The sequence below is a fragment of the Dendrobates tinctorius genome, unplaced genomic scaffold (genome assembly GCF_039654945.1).
Source record: "Dendrobates tinctorius isolate UK_male_01 unplaced genomic scaffold, ASM3965494v1 ptg000011l, whole genome shotgun sequence".
In the NCBI taxonomy this organism is placed as follows: domain Eukaryota; kingdom Metazoa; phylum Chordata; class Amphibia; order Anura; family Dendrobatidae; genus Dendrobates; species Dendrobates tinctorius.
Window position 1 is genome coordinate 66,200,140 of NW_027361679.1, and position 25,222 is coordinate 66,225,361.

The 25,222-nt window shown below is 42.3% G+C and overlaps 1 protein-coding gene and 1 pseudogene across 2 annotated transcripts in view; one reads left to right on the plus strand and one right to left on the minus strand.

The window, feature by feature from the left end:
• The window catches only part of ANTXR2 (ANTXR cell adhesion molecule 2), a 292,455-nt gene that overhangs the window by 254,567 nt on the left and 12,666 nt on the right, over positions 1–25,222 (plus strand). The gene's annotated exons all lie outside the window — the stretch shown is intronic.
• LOC141047756 (heterogeneous nuclear ribonucleoprotein A/B pseudogene) lies at positions 587–1,481 on the minus strand (annotated as a pseudogene).

Sequence of the window (25,222 nt, forward strand, 5' to 3'; positions counted from 1 at the left end):
AAGTCATTTAGCATATTTGCTTTTTCCTCATCCTTATCCACCATTTCACCCAGACTATTTTTAAGGGGGCCAACACTATCATTTTTTAGTTTCTTACTATTTATGTAGTTAAAGAATATTTTGGGATTATTTTTCTCTGGCAATGAGTCTCTCTGTCTCAATCTTTGCTGTTTTGATTTGCTTTTTACAGAATTTATTTAATTTTCTGCATTTATTTAATGCCTCATCACTACCTACTTGCTTTAATTCTCTAAATGCTTTATTTTTATCTCTTATTGCACCTCTTACAGCTCTATTTAGCCATAGTGGTTGCCTCCTATTTCTAGCATGTTTATTCCCATACGGTATATATTGTGCACAGGTCCTATTCAGGATGCTAATAAACGTCTCCCATTTTCTTTGTGTATTTTTATGTCTCAGGATATCGTCCCAGTTAATTGCACCAAGGTCATCTCTCATCCGTTGGAAATTTGCCTTCCTGAAGTTTAGTGTCCTTGTAACCCCTCTACTACACATCTTATTAAAGGATACAAGAAAACTTATTAATTTGTGATAATTATTACCAAAGTGACCCTAAACCCTTACATTTGAAGTCAAAGTTGTTTTTATTTCAAAAGCTTTGACAGCTTCAAAAATGTAATGGTGAATTTGCACATGTAAAATACCTTACAATACACATTAGAATCCAAAAGGTACCAAAAAGTACAGTAAAATTAACACTTCCAATTCTGGAAATGTATGACACAAACAATACAAAATAAAAAGGTGGAAGTTGACACTGGTTCCCTAGGATGAGGCCATCTGTACAAAAGGAGCAAGAGTCCTTACTTAACTCCAAGAGGCAGTCCCTAGAAGCAGAGCTGCAGTTTTAAGCAGACCCCCAAATCAGCTGTATTTACCTGAAGAAATGTTCATTATGGCTTGTAGTTATTTTGATGGCCACCACGTCTAGGAGTTTTTCCATAATTTGCACTGCCGTGACTGTAATCATAACCTGGTCCATATCCATAATACCCGTATCCAATGTAGTCATAGCTTCCATAGCCACCATATCCTTGTTAGCCATAGCCATATCCTTGATTGCCATAACCTTGGTTCCAGTTACTGCTGTATCCTTGATTCCAACTTTGTCCTTGACCTTTTCCACCCCGTCCACCTCTACCGCCAAAGCCTCCTCTTCCACCATACTGTTGTTGATATACTTCTTTAGGTTGGGCTATCTTAATCTCACACTTGCTACCACTGATGTTATGGAACTTCTTTTCCAAAATCTTTTTTACAGGGTCTTCTTCTTTGATCGTAATGAACACAAAGCCTCATCTTTTGTTGGTTTTTGGGTCCATTGGAAGTTCAGCTGCTTCAATCTCTCCAAAAGTTACAAAGTATTCTCTTATCTTGTCTTGTAAAATAATGTAGATGACTCCCAAATTGTTTGTAATAATGAAATGCACACTGTATATAAGCATTTTCAGAAAAAAAACTTGTAATGCTCCAGAGAGTATGCACTACATTAATAAAAGTTAATAGGTAACATTTCTAATGGTTTTCCCTAGAAATTTGTCCGGTGTGATTATAATGTAAGATTTAGTAATAGTCATGTACTAGTATTATTCTAAACTCAATTAAAGAAGTTATCCCTTTTTCTTCCACTGTCTATGTAACTGCTGGAAAAAGATTTGTATAATACTCTTCTATTTCCAGCAGTGCCATTGACAATGAATGGAGTTGAGTTCTAGCATGTGCACCACTTCTTCATTCATACGGTAAGACCATTCGCAATCACAGTCTCGCAGCTCCAGAACCCCTAGAATAGGACTTTGTAGAACTTGATTTTCAATGCAGCAGAGATGCTCTTGATATTCTTTAATTAATTGTCATTGGGTCTGCCAAAAAAGTAGAGCATTGTACTTGGCTTTCTCCAGCAGTCCAATAGACAATAAATGGAGTGGAGGTCAAATATGCTGAGCACTTTTCTCGAGATTACTTGAGCTTTGACCACTGGTATGCCCAGTGATCATTAAGTTATCACCTATCGTATGTATAGGTGATAACTTGCAACTTTGGAAGAAAACTTAGTGCTTTGTAATTGTCATGATCCAGGTTGGATATGACAGAGAAAATGCACAAGTAACCTTTTTTTCCTTTGGCTGTGTGTTTCAGTTCTAGTTTCCCCCCGGTGGCCATTAGGGTCATTGCACTGTGGTGGTTTCAGTTCCAGTTTCCCCCGGTGGCCATTAGGGTAATTGCACTTGGGTTACTTTAGTTTTGTGCATGTAATTATAAAACAGGTGTGATTGCTCTATAAAAGAATGTCAGGTGTGGTAATCACGGTGGGTGATAGTCCTCAGTTACAAGCAAGCCTGGGTGAAGGATGGAGCTGAAGGAGAGTCCCGGGCAGCTCAGTGAGAGTCCTGGAGTAGCAGCTATGGTGTCTGCGAGAAGGGCTGGCATGGCTTGGTGGAGTTGCAGCTATGGTGTCAGCAAGGAGTTCTTGCATGGCTTGGTGGAGTGGCAGCTATGGTGTAGAGCTGCACTCATGATGCTGGACTCGGTTGCTGGAAAACTGGACTCAAGATACTGGACTCTTTTGCTGGAAAGCTGGACTCATATGCTGGACTCTGTTTCTGAAAAGCTGCACGCAGGTGGTGGACTCTGTTTGCTCCAAGGCTGCACTATGGTGTTGGATCCTGTCGGAGGAAAAGATGCACGCAGGTGGTGGGCTCTGTTGCTGGGAGCGTAAGCAACAGAGCAAAGCTAAGTGGTGTTCCCCTGTTTTGTCTCTTTTCCTTATGTGTGTTTTAGTGCAGTGGTGGGATTAGTTTCCGCACCATCCAATTCACTAGTGAGGGTTTAGGTGCAGGGCGAGTCAGGGTTTTTAGGTTCCTGATCATCGCCCGGTGCGTAACCGGCCTAGGGAATGTTAGGAGTGTAGAGACACTGACTCAGGGGAGTGCAGGAGGTCTCCACTTCCCCGTTTCCCTATTGCAGGGCCACCATTGTTATTGTTACCCAGGTTTTCCCTTTTATTGTTTAAATTTGCCTTACAGGAGGCGAGGTTTCCAGACATACGTGTATTTCCGAAATTCGCCTGTTGGAGGCAGCGTATCCAGGTGCACGTTTTATTATTCAAATTCGCCCAACTGGAGGCGGTGTATCCAGGGTCACGCGTGTCATCTAAATCCGCCCTGCTGGAGGCACTGTGTCCAGTCGCACGTGGCCATGACATTATCACCAACCCATACATTTTTTTTTCTGGTGACCCTCGGGCCATGTTCAGACCTGTGAGCATTTGCTGCTGGGCCTCACTGAGGTGATTGAGGAGCTGCATGGTGTGTAAGCTGTTCCAGCAGCAGTAATCAGTGTCTGGGGCCTTCCCTCTGACTCAACCGGAAAATCAAATAGCGGCTGGCAATGAAAGCCCCCTAGAGTCGCTGCTGGAGAGCGGGACTTGCTCATACAGGCGGACGCACCCAGACAGGTGGGTGGAGTTGGTGTCACCATGGTGCTGACTGGGGTTCCCCAAGGTGAAGGGGTACGTCCCGGTAGTGAGCAGACTGGTGTTATAGTCCGTGGGGCTCATGCCAAATCTTCCATGCCACTGAAGAAGCCGCCCCTCCTGGTCGTGTGGAGGAAGGCGACCAGGGAGTGTATTTTTCTTCCATTTCCCAGGCCCCTCCCTCTGGTGTGAGCAGCAGGTGTGCTGCGGGAGAGTAGGGGCAAATCTCAACCCTCGCCATTAGCCAACCCTGGGAGGCGCAGGTCTCGTGGTGGAAAGGGTTGGGGGGGTGTACCCCTTGGTGGAGTGCGGGGTGTGAGTGTGGTGACACAGGGGGACGCCTCTGTTGTCAATCCCAGCGAGAGTTCCCCGATTATTGACAAATGAATGTGTGGCAAGAAACGTTCAGGTCCGGACCTGTGTGTGTGAACGAGCATGTATGGGTGGCCACCAAAAAACATCCTGTGGAAGTGTGTTGTGGAGTCTTACCAGCTCATACCGAACATACACATGCATAACTCGTTCCCCAGGTCAGCGCTTTGGAGAGGTGTGGTTCCTCCTGAACTTATATTACCAATACCAGCGGTGCGTTTGTCAATAACCTGAAGTGCAGGTGGTTGCTGGGTGAACTCTGGATCTGGGCGTCCCCACTGTAAGTGGTTCCCTAATGAGGAGCAGTCTTGAGGGTCCAGAGGCCCCTCATTAAGGGGAGGGTACTGTAATGATCCAGGTTGGAGGGTTTAGGTGCAGGGCGAGTCAGGGTTTTTAGGTTCCTGATCATCGCCCGGTGCGGAACCGGCCTGCACGTTTTATTATTTAAATTCGCCCAACTGGAGGCGGTGTATCCAGGGTCACGCATGTCATCTAAATCCGCCCTGCTGGAGGCGCTGTGTCCAGTCACGCGTGGCCGTGACAGTAATACATAAACCAGACATCCATACTCTAATCCTCCAACCTTTTTGAACATTAGATTGACAATATGGGATAGAATTGAGAAAATATCTAAAATTAACATTTTTGTGCTATTGCATTTGATAAAACAAAAAGCAAAGAAAGTTTTAGTCCTCCTTCAAAATAACTTTACTACACCAGATAGTGAATACTACAGATACAAATATGAAGCTATACTGATGTTTTGTAAGCTGAACTAAAGTTAGAGCATGAGAGTACAAAAGAAATCCGAAAAAGTGGTTTTCCACATGTTAGGAATAGATGGTTGGCTTATAATAGAACTCTATGGGCTCTATTCATCAAAGATTTTATGCCAATATTCTGGTGAAAAAACTATAAAAAGTAAAGGCAACCGGATGCAGCGCTAAAATAATGCAACTTTTTTTAGCAGTTTGTGCTACAATATTTTTATTTTGTGATTGGATCACATGGGTTAGCTTCTCTCCTCAGCTGCAGCAGTGATTCTCCTGTGTTCATAAACCAATAGCAGATTCATTGGCACTGGCTGCCGTTATTTTGGATACGCTTTGGTGGTTTTATAAGTAGTAGCCACTGCATAGCAGGAACACCACAGAAGACCTGCCATTTTGGAGATGCTCTTATCCAGTTGTCTATACATCAGAATTTGGCACTTGCCATATACTTGCGCTTGCATATTTTTCTTGTTTTCATTACTGTGTATCAACTTGAAGAACTGACTGTTCACTTGCTGTGTAATATATCCCATCCCTTCACAGGTGCCATTGTTACAAAATAATCACTGTTCTTAGCTTCACTAGTCAGTAGTTTTACCTTGTCTTGTCACTTCATTCATATAGTGTATTAGTCCTGTATAGTGAATACTCTACTTCTTCAAAAAGTAATATCATCCTTATTGTCCTCTTTTCCCTTCTTCAAAATATACTATTGTACTTTAAACCACATTCAGTTCTTTATTTTTATAATTTTATTTTAATCAGCATAATCAGCATGTTAAACTTATGGTTTTTCTATGATCTAACAATTGAAAGTCACTGAGAAAAATCTCCACCAACAAAGCATTTCAGTAATCATTTGCCTGAATTAGTGTGAAAAGTGATGTACGTCAACATATTGCTTACCTGCAGAATGTCTGAATGTAATATCCTTGTGTTGTACGTGAAGAGAGAGACTAAATAAATAAAATATGCTCATTTGTTTTAGAATTTCCATTGTTGACTTGGGAATGGTATGCTCTCACAAATCTCAGCTTTAACCTTGCCAATTGCTGTATGCCTGTAAGTGCGCTGCAGTTATTTGGAACATTTCTACGTTGGCGCTGGCATCCTTTTGCTAGATTACATTTATGCATTAGTACCATCTGTGCTTGCTGCTCCTTCTGCGAGTTAGCCCTGGCCAAATGACTGGCATTTATCTGGAAGTGCATTGAAATAAGTAAAAAAAATAATAATAATGAAATGCATAGATGGCAAGACGGTAAAAGGAGACTTTATGTTCTGCAAATGTTTGCTAGTAATAACACAAAGAGGAACTTTAGAAAAACATAAAAATACAAAACATCTGCAGCCATTTTTTTAAACGATAGTATCTCAAATATTTGTCCAAAGATTACTATAAAACTGAATTATGTTTGATATTTGTTTAACTACTGTTCCTTTTGTGCCCAAATTTGTAGAAATGACTGGGCTATACTGTATATGCATTTCAATAAGCAGTTAAAACTGGTTTGAATCACTCACTGGTAACCAACTTACGATTTTACTTAAAAAAATACTTTGTCCCAAATAATTTGCACAGCACTGTATATGTCCATCCAGCGTCAGACTGTAGTAGTTTGGGCCCACAAGAGAAAATCATTCTTGGGGCCCAAAATGCCTAAGGGGTACTAGCTGCAGAGTCTTCCCTTAGCTTCCATCTTGTCAAGCTGATAATCTCAGGGAATTTTTTCCAACTATATACCAGTCCAAACAATCACCTGACAAACCAGCAAAACGCTCATTTGTTGAGTGCAATGATTTTTATGCTCAATTTAAAAACCTCCTTATTGGCAGCAGATAATTTTGTGTTGCCAAGAACAATTTTATAAGCACAGAAAGATTGTATTAGACATGTGCCACATACACACACCAAACACATGACACATACACACCAATCACATGCTAGACACAGGACACATACACACCTGTACTTAGAAAATATAAAAGCTGCATTGTTTAGAATGGTAAATCTAGAAAATTGGAATTGCATTAGTGCCATAGAAAATAAGTAAGTGCTATATTATGTAAATATGGAATTTTTGAAAAATTGGAAATGCAATATTGCTATAGGAAAACATACATACCAATCACATGCTAAACACAGGACACATGCACACCAGTCACACGCTAGATGCTAGACGCAGGACATACGCACACCAGTCACACGCTAGACACAGGATTAGAGATGGGCAGACCTCTGTATATTTTGGTCCAGCCATATAATTAAAAAAGTTTGGGTTTGGGTACCAGAACAGTACCTAGACTCCATTCACTTGAATGGGGGGGCCCGGACATCCAGTGTTTGCCATGCTGTCATGTGCATGACAGCACAGCAAACACTGCTTCTGATCGGCAGTATAATCATTACCGCCGGTCAGACAGCCACGATCTCACGGACAGCGCAAACCCGCAGCAGTAATTTAGGTATAAAGTTTACCTCCGGTCATTGGCGTCGGCTAATGGGACTACTGCTCCTATCAGCCTATGCCTGCTGCTGCTAATAACGGCGCGAACAGGAGCGGCTGATGGGAGTATTCCTTTAGTTGAAAGAATGACACAGACTCCTTTAATGAATCTAAAGTAAACCATACTCACGTCATCGCTCATTCCATTGAAGCCACTGTAATAAAACAAAAATGAAAAACAACAATTTCCCTCACCTGTCCATCATTCTGGCCCACATCATATTTCATGTCTGGGGGATAAACAGTTTTTAACCTGGACGGTGCCAAGATGCGACCGTCCAGGCTAAGAACCACTGATGAATGAGCTGCTGCAAGCGCATCATCAGTGGGCAGTGGTGACGTTATTAAGTTTACTGCACTGCAGGTCACTGAGGCTGCATTCTCAGCTGGGTGAGATCACAGCTAGCACAGTGAGAAAGGCTCACAGTGCATCACTGAACTCAGAGAGTTCATCGCAGTTCAGTTTGAGAAATTTCTCCAGGTGAACTGCAGTGAATTCACCACTGCACAGAGGCTTTTTCTCTTTCCCCCCTTCTTCACATAGCCCCTCATCATCCCCCTTCTCTACACAGCCCCTCATCATCCTCCGTTCTCCACACAGCCCCTCATCATCCCACCCATTCTCCACACAGCCCCTCATCATCATTTTTCCTATGCAGCCCCACTCAAGTTACATCAACCCTTTCCAAAATACATCCTCAGAGTACTCACACTGAGTCATAGGTCCTCATTCTCATCTGTACAAGGGTCCATTGTGCAGCACCTCAGTCCTCTCCTCACACCGCTCCATGGTGCAGCCTGCCATTTCCCTCCTCTCTTCTCCAGCAGCCTTAGCAGCACATCACTGTTTCCTGCTATCGGGTCTCCACTGGACTGAAGAAGGTCCCGCCCCTTCTGGTGACATCATTCCCTTCAAAAAACGACTCCGTTATAGACAGTGTGTGCAGTCTCACAGTCTGTGATTGAGCCAGCTTTGCTGTGAGTGCGTTATTCCATACTCCGTGCCAGCCGCCGCCTGCACTGCTCAGCCACAAGTGATGTGAAGTGAGTGCTTTCTCATCACCTGCTGCTGATGGATTTTATTGATCTCATGGAGCACTCCGCAGCTGAGAGTGGTGAGCGCAATGAGATCAACAGAAGCTGGCAGCAGCAGGTGACGAGAAGGCACACACTTCACATCACTTGTTGCTGAGCATTGCAGGAGACCTGCCAGCATCAGGATAGAATAAGGCACTCACCGCTCGGTGCATGCAATCAGAATACAGAGCAGAGCAGGGAGGGAGACCCCTTTGTGATGTTCATATGCTCTATTAAGTTATGAGACTAGTTGGAAAACTATGGTAACTACGGGCACCACTTTTTGTCAGCTCTAATAATAACTCATCAATACTGTGAGGGCTTATTCATGCATATTTCATAATACATTGATATATACTGATGTAGCAATTGCCACTTGACAGGACACAGCATGCTATGGCATTACCATAATCTGCCTATGCTATCAGAGTAGCATGGAAGATAGTATACTTAGTAATACAACTGCTGCACTATGCATATAATGTAGAGCTGTGTGGTTCACTAAATTATTATCATAGCATACCAGCTACATCTGTGTGTTTTCACTCTGTCACTGTATATATCAGCCCATAACATTGCTCACTCCAGAACTTGTAAAGGCATTAATTGTAAAGTTGTCTTTCAAGACTAAAACATTGATGTTCTGTCCTTAGAATAGGTTATCGATGATTGATTGGTCGGGCTTGACCCAACCAATCCTCAGAATGAAGAGGCTACGCTGCTCTAAAGCTGGCCATACACATTGGATATTGTATCTGTCAGATAGACTATTGCCAATATTCATTCATATATGTTCCCAAGATTTTAATATTGCTCACAGCTGCCTACGTAGCCTTTACTGCTTCTTAAAAAAGTGGGATACCCCCAAAAATTAAAAGTGGTCCCCTCTATTTTTAATAACCAGCAAAAGCTAAGCAGACAGCTGAGGGTTGATATTAATAGGCTGGGAAGGGGCCATGGATATTAGCCCCCTTCCAGACTATTTATACCAGCCATTAGCTGCCCCAGAAATGGCACATCTATTAGATGCACCAATTCTGGCGCTTAGCCTCATCTCTTCCCACTTGCCCTCGTGCATTGGCAAGTTGGGTAATGGTTTTGGGGTTGATGTCAGATTTGTAATGTTAGCTGATATCAAGCCCCTGGGTAAGTAATGGAGATGCGACTATAAGACACCCCCATTAATACCCCTGGAAGTCAAAGGAAATCAACACATACATAGAAAAGTCCTTTAATTGTTTAAAAACACTCCCCAACCCTCTTTTACCCATTTATTACCATTAAAGATGAAATATTCGAAAGGGGTCTGTTAGGATTGATGGAATGCACCAAATAAGAAATAATAAGGTGCGTTCGCAACCCGGGGTCCACCTTGTGGTGATGGAGAACCACAGCTATCACAATGGCAGAGAAAGCTGTGAGAAAACACTTAAAGCACACTGAGTTAAATGTCACTCAGTGTGCACAGAGCGCAAAGTAACAAGCTCTGTTACACCTCAGAGTGGTACTATGAAACAAAGCAAAAAGGCTATACCCTGTTAGACTGCACAGGTGTATAGAAAAATACTAATTGGGGTCCCTTTCACTTAACCCCCCAGGAAAAACTAAGCTGGTGGTTGACCCTGCTCTTACACATGGTGTGCTTTAGCACATGCACCTGAGGATGCCCAGCCAGTGCAGATGCTAAGTTCAAGTGGGAGTTCCCACCCTACACTGCCTGTCTAGACCAACATTCGCAGTGCTATAGTGGCACATGTACACACAGGGTGGTAAAGTAGCCAGCAAAACACCAAACACACAAGATACTAGTGCACAGGCTTGCGCCAATTGAGAGCTTTTATACCTTGTTCAAATCCAGAAAGATAGGACCTTGCCCGTAAGCCAAACTGAAGCTGCCACATCACCAGAGCACCTGATGTCCGAGCACCAATGGGAAGGCACCATATCATGGACATGCTCAGTAGGATGAAATCTGGACAGGCTGCAGAGCACAGTGCTGCACGTGTAAACCAGTAGTCACCATAGGGTTAGCTGGAGGGCCAGCAGTAACTACACCTGCACCTGCAACATGAGTCTGGGCAAGGAGCTGGAACTTAAGTCTGTGCTGAGCAGTCATCCCAGCGGCTGAGCCTGAATAGGAGACCTGTTATGAATGAGTCACCGTAGGAGGCAAAAGCAGAAATACAAGCTAAGTCCAGAAAACCAGAGAAGTTGGCAACTATCAGATTGCAGACCCCTGAACCTATCAACACAACTAGCAGTAGCCGTGGGGGGTTCCTACGATGCCCTAGACCCCTCGATCACAGCCGGAGAAATACATAGGCCTAAAGAAAGAAAGGGGAAATCTAAACTGCCCCAGAGAAGACCCCAAAGCAATAGGCAGCCCCCAACATATAATGACGGTGAAGCAAGATGAAAATACTAACACAGACAGAAAGATAGACTGAGCAAAGACGGGGCCCCAAAACTACCTAGATAGGAAAGGACAGGAAGGCTGCTGTCTGCAATCTGCCAAAACCCTATCAAAGACATAAGCCAACCAGCTGATATGAAAAAGGCCCTGAAGTAGCTAGGCTTCAAAAACTGAATCAGCACTCAGGTATTTTCAGAAGACAGAGCTAAATGAATTCAGCACACCCCAGCAGGGAATGGCAGAAATCCAGAAAAACAAAGCAAAAACAAAGTCAAAGCACAAAAGCAAAAGGCCGAGCAGCAAACTTAGCTTTGGAGGAGCAGGAATTCAGACTGGTCTCCAAGGATCCCACAGAGAAATCACCCGAAGGGCAGAAGGGCGTCGGCAGCATTATATCCAGTCCGCCATAAAAGGGTCCGCCATAAATTCATCCCATGTCTTCCCAGCTCTGCTACATCTGGATGGTGTGTTGAGTGGTGACATGAGTGATGTTACCGCTCAGCATGCCAACTGGAACACACTGACTGTAACATGTGAATCTGGTTGCTGCGATGACCGCTGACGCGGGTAAGATTACTGCAGTTCATCGGCTATGAACTGTGATGTGGGATGGATTTACATTTTTTTTACAATTAAAGACTTTTCTCTGTGTGTGTTTGTTCTTTTCTTGCATAGTAACACAATGTCCTTAGACTGCTTTACTCAAGAACAGCAACATTTCTAATATTCTCTTCTAACATTTTGAAAAAATTCCTTAAGAATCCCCATGTTAGACATTCTTGTCATTAAAAGCATGAAATAAACCGTAAGATGTCTTAAAGTCTTAAAAATAAATATTTTACTAAAACATACACTTTATTATATAGTGATTAACTAAAATAAACTGTATAAAAAATAATAAAAAAGACAAAATATTCACATGTACCTTTATAGATGCTTTCTTATCACAGCCTGAGAGACATATTTACAATGGACCTTCCTAATTGCTGTTTTTACTAGCTTATTAGCTTGACTACATTTACTATGCATTTGTTGTTATGGTTGAGTTGGGACTTATTTTCTTATTTTTATGGCAGCATAAACTTAGTCTACTTTTCAATCACTTGTAGATAATTAATTATATTACATGCATGCACTAACACATACAGACACAAACACACTATTTAGCTGTCAATCTATAAAATAAAAAAGTAAGCCACTTTGCAAGTAGTCTTGATTTTAAGTATCTTGTTTTTTTGCATATATAGCTTTTATCAATATATACTGCTCAAAAAAAGGGAACACTAAACAATGCAATGTAGTGTTTAGTGTTCCCTTTATTTTTTAGAGCAGTATATATACTGTATATATGTATGTCACCACAAAGTGTGTAGCTTTTTCCATTGGAGTACATGGGCCTGTTTAGGAGTTAAAAGGATAAACGGGTAGAATGTTTCAAAAAATCAGTGGCAAAGTTGCTTAATGTTTTCGTTTATAAAAATACAGAAATAAAGATGGTCACAAAAGTAAATATAACCTTTCGTCAGATGCTATTAATTTGGTGTGAAATTATTTTAGATTTTTAATGTTTTTGAGGGATTAACTTTTTCTATAAAATTCTGAATATATATTGATACACAACACCATTATACAACTGAAAAATAAAGTGAATAACCTTATTTAATTTATTACAATACTATATGAGCAAAGATCAAAGAATATGAATAAAAGGATATTGGCTAGATAATTGGGTCAGAGCATAAAGAAAATGTTAGGTCCTTTTGTGGTGTGTTCTCAGTATGCAACGGTTTATAACTACCAAAATTGGTCTGAGAAAGGAGAACAGGTAAACTGGTGAAAAGGTCAAGTTAGGATTAAAGGGCCAGATTCCTTAATACTGACATTGATGTTGTACGTGTAGCAGAACAATGCCCCTAATTTAATAAGAATTAAAGCTACATATCTATGCTGAGCATAGAATGATAGGCCAATAAGCACATGTAAATAGAAGAAAAACCTATAAAGGATGAATGCATGGCACAGTAGAATGAGAATAAAATATACATTTTATTGAGAATTTAATTAAAATATAATGTAAGACACAAGATAATCAAGGCTGATGAGCATTAAAATTTATTTATGCAGCTACGACGCTAGGTCTGAAATGCGCATCGGGTGCTGATCCTCTCTTGACTGGTGATTTTCCTATGTCACTGTGCATGGTTATATCTTTTACCCACTGGACTTTTACTTCTCTCACTCCATGATTCTTTACTCCGACTCACTGAGGTTTTTTCCATATATATATCTTATGATACTTTTGTATATTGATACTGTCTGCAATACTGTGATTACACTCTATTAAGTCTACACTATCATCTTTATAAGTCTGTATCATGCTGTGTAAATAATTTTTAATGCTCATCAGCCTTGAATATCTTGTGTGTTACATTATATTTTAATTAAATTCTCAATATAATGTATTTCTTTGTTCTCAGTTCTAATTGAATAAAAAGTGCACACCACTTAATGAATTAGGCACATTTTAGAACTAGGATACACCTCTCTACACCTTGCCAACAATGTTTCTCTAATCAAAGACTGAAAAATCATTAGTGATGTTATGTCACAACTTTTGATGAATATATAAGTCATGCTTTGCCATACCCCGTCCTTCAAAACTGGAGTGAAAATGCCAAAAGTTGTATTTTTTGGCGAAACTTCATTTTGTGCAAAAATTATGCTATATTTTAAGGTGTGTTACACCAACAAGTATTCTGGAGAAAACACCTTAATAAGTCTGGCTGAAAGGCTATTCTATCTCGTCTGTTCCTACTAATAACAGCAGAGCATTTTGATGAGCAATTTAATACTGGCTATGATAGCTGTCACATAAGCTGAAGTAAAGTACCCATGTTGTACTCCTCCGAAAGTCCCTACAATGGGCACATGAATGCCAGACCTATACCATAGAACAATGGAAGATGGCCTTGCTTGATGAATCATGCTTTCTTTTACATTACGTGGACAGCCGGGTGCATGTGCTTCTCTTATCCTTCATATAGTCTTCAACATTATATGATTTTTCTGCATTTATCTATGAAACAGGCAGCAAAGGTAGCACTTTTTTTATTTTAAAAGAGCGTTGTGTAGGAGCGAACTGTATTGTCTTTTTTTTTGGTGGCATTTTTCTCTAACACAGTGGACCATAATGTATGAACAAGCTGGTGCCATACTGGTAATTCCAAGTGCATACAGCTCATAGACTATTTAGTTTATGAGAAAAGGAAAATGTGTTCACTGTAAAGAATTTAGTTACCCTTTATTTTATGTACTATATCTACTTTAGAACAATGGACTCATAAAAAATCTACCCTGTCATTCCCTAATAATATATTGTTATTACTAATAATACATAGTTAAGATATATTATATTGCAAGTAACATTTCACAGTTTGTATACTAATTGCATATTTTTATTTTATTTATTTTGTTTTACGCCTTTGCATCTATAAAAGGTTGATAATAATGTTTTGTGTAAGCGGCTAGTCTGGACCTAGGCTAAGCATATGACCAGAGAGGGTTGCCTTATAATGAGTTCTATTCCTCTTTGGAACTGAAGGGATTATGGTAAGAAAAAGGAGTTTGGCATGGAGATTCTTTAGAGGACCCAGTGGTCAATGTCATTAACTGTGAATTCATTATAACTGCAAAAGGATCCATCTATCAGATTACACTGTGAAGGCTTTGTTGATGAAGCAGACAGCTGGATCACAGTGGCATCTAGAGGGTTGTTACATAGAGCATGTGGCCGAGCAAGATACATTCCTTTCTTTACCAGTATATTTGTTTTATATTGCATAATAAAATTTGTGGAAATGTTCCCTCTTCTCATGTTAAAATATAATTACTTTGCTTCTCCTGCAAATTTTTATTAAAGTGTCTTTTTTAAAGTTGTCTTAGCAGATACATATACTTACAAGGCATTCCAAAGAATCTGTCAGTAAGGTCAACTTCATCACCTCTCTACCTTCTAGCCATATATGAACCTGCAGTTTTTGAAATCTAAATCCATCGACACCTTTACATCTTCTATCTGTTGCTGCATTCACAAGACTGTAGAATTTTAATTCATATACAAATGTGGTGTTAGGTGCTTTGGGCATGATAGAGTACCTAAGAGTCCTCTGCCTCCTCAGCTTGTTTCCCCACATAAAGCAGCTCTTTAGCCTGACTAAACGCTGATAATCTGGAAAAAGGCAAAATCTAGAGAGGGAAAACTGTGGTGGAGGAGGTGAGCAAAAACAGAGAGACATGTGATGAAGTCTGTACTAGCCGAAGCACGTTGTGTTTAATTCTTTTTATTATATTTTATGGATGATAGCTGTGGTACCACAAGTACACTGCATAAATAACAGAAACATTTTTTTATCAATAAAACTTTGTTTTTATCATAATTTATAAATGACATCTTGTTGATTTATCTTGGAATCTATTTCTTTGAAACTGAAGTGCCCTCCAGTATTTCCAATCATACATCTTTAGCCAGATTGATAGCTCAATGTCTATATGATGTCAGGTGCCAGGAAAGGAAATCAGACAGTGAGGTATCAATCAAACTAAATAAGCTGCTGCTCGGTGGGTAAACCAGCTCAAGAAGCAAAGACTAATAAAGTGCTCTGCCTTACCCAGAGCCTTTAATGCTTCATTTGTATCCTAAATAAGCCGGATTACTTACCGGTAATGCTCTTTTAATGAGTCCACGACAGCACCCACTGGAGGTATCGGATCCGCCCCATTTGGAACAGGAAACCCTACAGAAAGATAAAAAGGGACAGTCTGCCTTTCCTCAGTTTTGCATTTCAGTGTACCAGGAGGACCGCCAAGGGTTAGGCAATGTCTTTGCATCTCTAAACTTTACTTATTCATCTTTAGCAGATACACTTTATTATTGATATTTTAGCAGGGAGGGAAGTGAGCGGGTGCTCTCGTGGACTCATTAAAAGAGCATTACCGGTAAATAATCTGGCTTTTTACCCTTCGCCACGACAGCACCCACTGGAGAGATTCCAGAGACCATCACCTGGGTGGGACCACCGTGCAAAGGACAGTCCTGCCAAAGCTTAGGTCAGAAGTTGATGAAAGGTCAAGCCTATAGTGATTATAGAAGGTAGAAGGAGTTGACCAGATTGCTGCCTTACATATGGCTTCAATTGGAACATCTCCCCTTTCAGCCCAGGAGGTTGCCACTGCTCTGGTGGAATGTGCTCTGATGTTCTCTGGAGGATCTTCATTTTTCGCGAAGTAGGCTAAGCGAATGGCATCCCTGATCCATCGGGAAATGGTGCTCTTCGTGACTCCGTACCCTTTTTTACAGCCCTGAAAAGATATGAACAGAGCCCTACACTGCCTCCAGCTCCTGGACCTCTCAATATATTTTAGGACAGTTCTTCTAACATCCAAGGTGTGGAAGTTCTCCTCCTCCGGAGTGGAGGGATCTCCAAAGAAGGTCAGGAGAAGTATCTCTTGAGATCTATGGAATTTTGTTGATACCTTAGGCAGGTATGAGGGGTCTGGTTTTAATATTAACCTATCTTGGTATATCTGAAAAAAGGGTGGGTCTATGGATAGGGCTTGGATAACACTCAATCTCCTAGCAGACATTAGTGCTACTAAGAGGGCCGTCTTGAGTGACAAGCATTTCAGGGATATCGTGTCTATCGGCTCGAAGGGTTCTTCCATCAGGGCATCTAAGACCAGATTTAAGTCCCATGCAGGGATTGCAGGTATGTGAACTGGAGTTATCGTGATATCCACCTATTTCCTGCCATATTATGGCCGTACAGTGCCCCTAATGAGGACACTTGGACTTTCAGCGTGTTTACTGCCAGGCCCAAGTCTTTCCCTTTCTGTAGAAATTCCAAGATAGGAACTATCGGAACTTCTGTGCTATGAGGCGCTGTATGAAACTGCAGAAATTTCTTCCATATTCTTGTATAAATCTTGGTAGCGGACTTCTTCCTGCTCTGTAGGAGCGTAGCAATTAGTGTTTCAGAAAACCCTCTTGATCTTAGTAGCTGCCTTTCAAATTCCACGCCGTCAAGTGTAAGCTGTCCACTTGGGGGTGGTAGAAAGGGCCCTGGGAGAGTAGGTTGGGAATCGAAGGGAGAACCCAAGGATCTGTCACCGACATGATCCGTAGCCATGAGAACCACGGTCTCTTGGGCCAGAATGGTGCTATCAAAATTACTCTCGCCTTGTCTTCTCTGATTTTCCGAATGACCTGTGGTAGGAGAATTATCGGAGGGAAGGCGTATGCCAGGTTGAATTTCCATGAGGCCTGGAGGGCATCCAGTATATCTGGATGATCTGATGGGGACAGGGAAGCAAACACTTTTATTTGTTCTCTTTCATGGAAAAGATGTCCACCTGAGGTTGCCCCCATAGACCTACTATGTCCTTGAAAATTCGGCGATTGAGGCACCACTCCCCTTGCCAAAGTGTATGTCAGTTTAAGAAGTCTGCCTCTTGGTTGTTCTCTCCCCTGATATGAAGGGCCGAGAGAGACAGCAAATAACTTTCGACTAAGTTTAAGATTCTTGCCGCAGAAGACATCAGAATCTCTGATCGAGTACCTCCCTGTCTGTTTATGTAGGCCACTGTAGTGGTGTTGTCCAATAAGATCCTGACAAGCTTCTGTTCGAGCTGTAGAAGAAAATGGTGTAGAGCATGATATACCGCCGTCAGTTCTTTTAAATTAGACAAGTAGCCCCGTTCATCTCTATTCCACCTTCCTTGACAAAAGCTATTCCCCATATGGGCTCCCCAGCCGTGGGGGCTAGCGTCGGTGATTAGGATACAAGATGGTACTATAACCCATGGGACTCCTGAGGACAGATGGTTATCATCTAGCCTCCATTCTAGAGAAGCCAAGACCTCCTGTGATAAGGTTATCTTGCTCTCGAGGTGACCACCGTGTCGCCTGTCCTCTTAAAGGATCTGATGCTGCAGTGTGCGGATGTGATAATGGGCCCACCGGACTGCCGGGGCACAAGACGTGAGCGACCCCAATAGTGACATTGCCCCTCTTAGGCTGGTTTCACATTTGCGTTTTTTAGCGCTGGAAAAAAACGCATACCTGCGCATGCGTTTTTTCCCCTATATTTAACATGGGTGCGCATACCTGCACGCTGGTAAGCGCATGTATGCGATTTTCATGCGCTGCGTTTTTTTGGGGTGTGCGTTGGTATTTTCCAGACGCAGCATGTTGCATTTTTTGGCCCTGCAAAAAAGCGCATGCGCACATATGCGCACGTTTTGCGCTAAAAATGGCCATTATAGCCTATGGATGCGCATATGTGCGCACTGGCATGCTCATGTATGCGTTTTTTTGCATATGCGTTTTTTTTTTTAACCATGGAATTTAGGGGTTTGGGTTAGAGTTAGGGTTAGTTAAGGGGGTTTAGGGTTAGGGTTATGGTCAGGGTCAGGGTTAGGGTTGGGGTTTGGGTCAGGGTTAGGGTTAAGTATGGTTTGGTTAAGGGTTAGGGTCAGGGTTAGGGTCAGGATTAGGGTTAAGTATGGTTTTGTTAAGGGTTAGGGTCAGGGTTAGGGTTAGGGTCAGGGTTAGGGTCAGGATTAGGGTTAAGTATGGTTTTGTTAAGGATTAGGGTCAGGGTTAGGGTCAGGATTAGGGTTAAGTATGGTTTTGTTAAGGGTTAGGGTCAGGGTTAGGGTTAGGGTTAGGGTTAGGGTCAGGGTTAGGGTTAGGGTTAGGGTCAGGGTTAGGGTTAGGGTCAGGGTTAGGGTTAAGTATGGTTTTGTTAAGGATTAGGGTCAGGGTTAGGGTCAGGATTAGGGTTAAGTATGGTTTTGTTAAGGGTTAGGGTCAGGGTTAGGGTTAGGGTTAGGGTCAGGGTTAGGGTCAGGATTAGGGTTAAGTATGGTTTGGTTAAGGGTTAGGGTCAGGGTTAGGGTTAGGGTAAGGGTTAGGGTCAGGGTTAGGGTTAAGTATGGTTTTGTTAAGGGTTAGGGTCAGGGTTAGGGTTAGGGTCAGGGTTAGGGTTAGGGTTAGGGTCAGGGTTAGGGTTAGGGTCAGGGTTAGGGTTAGGGTTAGTTAGGGTTTAGGGTTTGGGTTAGGGTTAAGTATGATTTGGTTAAGGGTTAGGGTCAGGGTTAGGGTTAGGGTTAGGGTCAGGGTTAGGGTTAGGGTTAGGGTCAGGGTTAGGGTTAGTAAAGTCATGGTTTGGGTAGTGTGAGGGGCCACCTAAAAATGTTGGAAAAAAACGCAAACGCGGTAAAAACGCACTAAAAACGCATACAAACGCATAAAAACGCTGCGTTTTTTTCATGCATGCTCATAAAAATGCTTGAAAAAAACGCAGCAGTTGTATGCTTATGCATGCGTTTTTTCAATGCGTTTTTTTGCGGGAAAAACGCGCTGCAAAAAAAAGCAAGTGTGAAACTAGCCTTAGAGACATGCGTGGTCTACTTATGGCTGTCTCCACCTTCTCTTTTGTGAGTGTAATCTTTACCTGAGGGAGTAGACATCTCTGGGTTGTGGAGTCTAACTGGAACTCTAATAACATCTGAAGGGAATGCGGAACAAGTCTAGATTTCTGGAAGTTGATGATCCAGCCCAGATCCCGCAAAGATGAGATTGCGTCAGCCACACGTCGGGTACACTGGGTGACCGAGTTCCCGATAATTAGGAAATCATCTAGGTAAGGCACGATTAGAGTGTCTTTCTGACGAAGATAGGCCATCACCTCTGCCATCACTTTGGTGAAGATTCTTGGCGCCATAGAGAGGCTGAAAGGCATGGCCGTATACTGAAAATGACGGATCTTGCCTTCGAATACCACCGCACCATTACACAGTTTGGAAAGAGAAGCTTTATGGTGGATCTGATTGATTCCATCTTAAACCTATAATTTTTTATAAACGTATTAAGCTTCCTCAAATTTATAATTGTCCTAAACCTACCATCTGGTTTGGAAATTAAAAATAAAGGAGAGTAGAACCCTCTACCTTCTTGTCCTTCTGGGACTTCCACTAAAACCCCCTTGGATAGTAGGCTCCGAATTTCTACTTCAAGGGCCTTTTGTTGAATTATAGAGTTAAGGCGGGTTATGATAAAGAAATCATAAGGGATCTGAAGGAATTCTATTTTCATTCCCTCTTTAATTATACTCAGAATCCATGGACTTGAAGTTATTTGTTCCCATTTTGAAGAAAAAAATTTTAATCTACCCCCTACTGAGGGGACTGATTTTTTAGTATTTATTTTCTTTTCGGAATGTTCAACCCCTTAACATGCTACCCTTTTGCTTTTCTTCCTTTTCGGGCCATCTATTTGATCTATCCGCTTGTCTCCTTCCAAACGGTCGCCTTTTAAAGGTTCTCCTGTAGAAAGGGATAGAAGAATCAGGGAAGGCCTTCGTTCTTTCTTTCGCTTTGGCGAGTATGTCATCTAGGGCTTTCCCAAAGAGAAACTCACTCTCGCACGGGGTTGCGCAAATCTTAGATTTTGATTGCACATCCCCCTTCCAGCTCTTCATCCACAGTGCCCGCCTGGCATTGTTTACAAGACCAGCCGATCTCGCTGCCAGCTGCAGAGTGTCTGCCGATGCATCGGCCATGAAGGCTGCCGCCCCTCTAATTAATGGAATAGCGGCCCGTAGTTTTTCTCTCGACACCTTCTGCTCGATTTGTTGATTCAACTGGTCCAACCATATGAGCATAGACCTGGCGGTGCATGTGCTGGCTACTGCTGGCTTAAAGATGCCTGTGGTTGACTCCCAAGACCTCTTTAAGGATGACTCCACTTTACGGTCTAGCGGGTCTGCCAATAAGCCTGCGTCCTCTACCGGAATGGTAGACTGCTTCGAGGTAGAGGCTACAACAGCATCAACCTTTGGAACTTTGGTCCATTTTAATAGCTCATCATCGCTAAATGGATATTTCCTCTTTGAGGCCGATGGGAGAAAACTTCTTTGATCATGTTTTTCCCACTCTCTCCTTATTAGGGCCTTAACTGCCGGCATTAGGAGGGATAGCTAATACTAGAGAAGAGAGAGAGAGGATTCAAAAAGATTTAAATAAACTGGAGAAGTGGGCAGCAACTAACAGAATGGTTTTTAACAGGGAGAAATGCAAAGTACTACATCTGGGCAATAAAAATGAAAAAAGCATATATAGAATGGGAGGAATAGGGCTGTGACAGCACATGTGAAAAAGACTTGGGTATACTAATAGATCACAGACTGAATATGAGTCAACAGTGTGATGTAGCAGCAAAAAAGGCAAATGCAATTCTAGGATGTATTAACAGAAGCATACAGTCTAGATCACGTGACGTCATTATTTCCCTCTACTCCTCTTTGGTCAGACCTCATCTGGAATATTGTGTCCAGTTTTGGGCACCACATTTTAAAAAAGACATCAACAAACTGGAGCAAGTTCAGAAAAGAGCGACCAGAATGGTGACCGGTCTGCAAACCCTGTCTTATGAGGAAAGGTTGCTGGATTTGGGAATGTTTAGTTTGAAAAAGAGAAGACTGAGAGGAGACTTAATAGCTGTCTACAAATATCTAAAGGGCTGTCACATTGTAGAAGGATCAACTTTATTCTCATTTGCACAAGGAAAGACTAGAAGCAATGGAATGAAACTGAATGGGAGGAGACACAGATTAGATATTAGAAAAAACTTTTTGACAGTTAGAGTGATCAATGAGTGGAACAGGCTGCCACGAGAAGTGGTGAGTTCTCCTTCAATGGAAGTCTTCAAACAGAGGCTGGACAGACATCTGACTGGGATGATTTAGCGAATCCTGCTTTGAGCAGGGGGTTGGACCAGATGGCCCAGGAGGTCCCTTCCAACTCTACGATTCTATGATTCTATGATTCTATGATTCTATTACTGGAAACGCTCTCCTTTTCTTTTCCGCCAACCCCGCAAGCATTATTTCTTGTGCGGTTTGGATGCCCCTTGTCTCCTCACACCCCATAGTGTTCCTCACGGATTTGACCAGGTTATCCACACTATCCAGGGGAAAACATGACCGTCCCTCAATGTCTGAAGATGATGATGATGTGAGTGAAGAATCAGAGATTATCCCCTTTTCTTCCTCTGACTCTGAGCTGAGGGTCACTTGCTTATTACTCCTTGTTTCTGAGGGAGTACTGGCACGGGTGATAACCTGTATCTCCTCCCTAATTATGGCCAGGATGTCCTTTGAAGACACTGCCGACCCTTGTCTAGTCTCTCTGGTGCATTGCTTACAGAGCTTTTTGGGGAGAGGCTCAGCGCATAAAGCACATTCTTTATGTTTGGATTACTCTTTTTTCTTCGCCTAGAAGAGGGAAGACATGGCGAAAGGAGGGAGGGGGGGAGGAGGCAAAAAGGTCAGCTTAATAGGCAGAGTATATACATTGCACACTCATCCAGTGAAGCTTTTTATTACCGGATCAGATGGCTGAGAACCTGTCCTAGGTCTTGACTCTCCCATCTCGCTCCTGCGGGCGGTGTCTGTCCTGGTAGCGCAGTCCCTGGAGGAGCTGCCCCCCGCAGAGTCTCCTGCTGGAGCGTGTACTTCCGCTGGCGATGACATGGCTCCCTGCTGCTATGCTGCGGCGCTTGTTTAAATAGACCACTCTCTTTTTTTTTCTTCACGGAAGTCGCTCCTCCCCGGGTTCACCGTGCATGCGCCATCGCGCTCCTCAGCCATCATGCCCCGGAAGTTCACTCATTACTTCCGGGGCCTAGGAACCTCTGTGCCGGCCGGCTACTGCGCCGCCGCTCTTGTATGCGGCCCGCGCTTCTTCCCACGCTGCCGCCCCGCTGCCTCTTTTTTTTTTCTTCGCGCCACTGGCGCACTTACCGCTCCCTGCAGTGGCGGCTCCTGCGCGCTTGGTGCCACCTGGCGCACTCCCAGGTGAGACCGGGCGGCCCTTCCCGGACCCGGTCATCACCTCTAGCCATCAGACGAGGGGGGAGCTGTCTAACAGAGTCCCCCCCGACGCTGCCTCTGGACCGCAGCCCCTGCCATTCTCAAGGACACCGCACAGGCGGCATGCATATGGCCCAGGTATGTCTTCCTGAATGATCAATCCTGAGGTTCCCTGGGAACAGGAAACCAAAACTGAGGAGGAAAGGCGGACCGCCCCCTTTTATCTTTCCGTAGGATTTCCTGTTCCAATTGGGGCGGATCTGATACCTCCAGTGGGTGCTGTCGTGGCGAAGGGTAAAAAAATGCTAATTTCTCAAGCATGCAATAACAGATTGAAATGGAAATCCTATGAAACCTTTACATCTTCTAAGATCTGCATTCCCATATGTGCAGTTTGTGGGAACAAGTTGGGGTGAATGATCTTGCGGAAAGATTCCCCTTAAAAGTATATCAGAAGGGGCAATATACTTCAATTCTCAAACCGTAATTTTTCATCAGTAAGAAAATAGTCAAGTAACTACTAAAATGCATAAGGAAAAGTAACGTTATCAAATGTTACCTCTAGTAAACTGTAGTGAAGCGTATTTTATATGTTGAAAATCTGTTGCATTTTTTAAACAGAATGAGCATGCTCTGATTTTTATATTTTTTTAGTTTACCCTACCAACATGTATTGTTCAGTGCCTTGATGCAGATGAACAGTTAGAAATTTGTAATTTGCATACTTTGCATGTTTTCCTACCCTCTGTTGGCAAGTTGTATCTCGAGATGCCTGCTAAGTGGGCAGGATCTTAATGGTGTAATGTAGGAGTTGTTCTCTGCCAGTCACATGTCTACCTCTTGTTGCTCCCCATCCTCTTTCACAGCATGAGTATCACACTATAAAACAAAATAGCAGTTCCTTTTCCCTTCATCCATCTCTAGTATGCACTGTTTTATGAATTTACATTACAGTAATAATTTACGAGATATTAATTTATAATGATAGGTACACACTGAAAAGGAAATCTACTTAAACGCAAACTTATTTAATCTAGCAAAGAATTTAAGAAGTTGTCCACTACTTGGACAACTTCTTGTCATACCCCACACTTGGCTCCCATAAAATAATAAAGCTTATACTCACCTGCTGGTTCCATTCCCGCAGTGTCGGCACTCACGGTCCTGTGTGGTAGTTGTGACACGTGATGCCCCACTCTCCTGTCAAATTTAGCATTAAGAGGAAGTCAGAGATGAGTTGCAGGTTGGACTTCTGCTTTTTGTTCGATTTGTCCGACGGTGGGGACACTGATGCCAGCCCTGATTAGGTGCCAGCGTCATGTGTCACAACAACCACACGGGAGTCCTGGGACCACGAGTGCTGACACCGTGGGAGTTGCTCCTTCATGGTCATGGTGGGTGAGCACAAGCTTTATTATTTTATGGGGGCCAAACATTTTGATCAAGAAGGGGTTGTCCTAGTAGTGGACAACCCCTTTAACTTTTTATGCGACATGAATTTTAGTAGCACAAACACTGAGCATACCTTGTATAAAACAAACAGCAGTTGGAAAAGTTTTGAAAAATGTTTGTATCTATAAATATTAGCACTATTTCCTGTTACTCACATTAGATATTCGATATTGTAAATTTTCTTTAAAAGCTCATTTCATTCAGTAGAGAATTATATATGAAAAGTTCTGTATATACATCCAGATTCTGCTATAGTGGAGTATTTCCAAACAACTTTATGTATTCATGGTGTAGCAAGGGATCTTTCACTGTATGCTCAGCTTGTCAAGGAATATTTACGAGGTGCGTGTAATATTCTAAGAGTTACAGCACTAAAATACATCCTAAGCCAGTAAAGGAGCCCAGGAATGTTAATGCCAGTAGAATTTTAATGCCCTCCAGCCGAGGAATATGACACTCATTTTTTTATGCTTTTTAAACTTACATTGGTGAGTGAGAGTGGATAGCTGATGTCAGACTCCAAATGTTTCACTATGGCCATGGCGTAAACACTTAACCTGAAACGGATATGTCAACACACACTAATGTGCCGTTAACACTGCAGGATAAAGAAAGCTGTGAGAATGCTCTGGTGCTCCTAGAATAAACATGTACTGTTATGCTGTATTTGTAGTCTTAAGGGATACGCAGAGCAATGTAACACTGGTGATATCATATTGATACTGTTTATAGCATTTCAAAAAGCATACTGTAAAACTGTATTTTTGCTCACTTCTTCCTCATTTAATCTACAATGTTGGAGATACAAATGAAAGGTTCTTAGTGGCCAAATGATCAATTCATGATACATTTGTTAATTTTACCTTTATTTTTTTAATTATCAAAATTGTCACATTTCCTTTGAATGAAAAATAGAATAACATTAGTTCAGTCGTGTGCACGAAACCTTTGGGTAAGCGCACAAGGTGCCTTATAGACATTAGCGTATCCGCATAGTTTTTGAAGAGGAAGACGCATCAGTGTGTTTCCTGAAGCCACCTCTTTATTGTACTTTGCGTCGCCTTTGAATCCAGGTTTTTTTTAAATTAAATATAAAACAGTGACGGCTTCCCAAACAGAATCAACATGAAGAATGGTCAGGTCACTTTATTTAGCCACTTCACTGCTTTCGATTCCTGAAGCAGTCCAAAGCATTAAAGTGT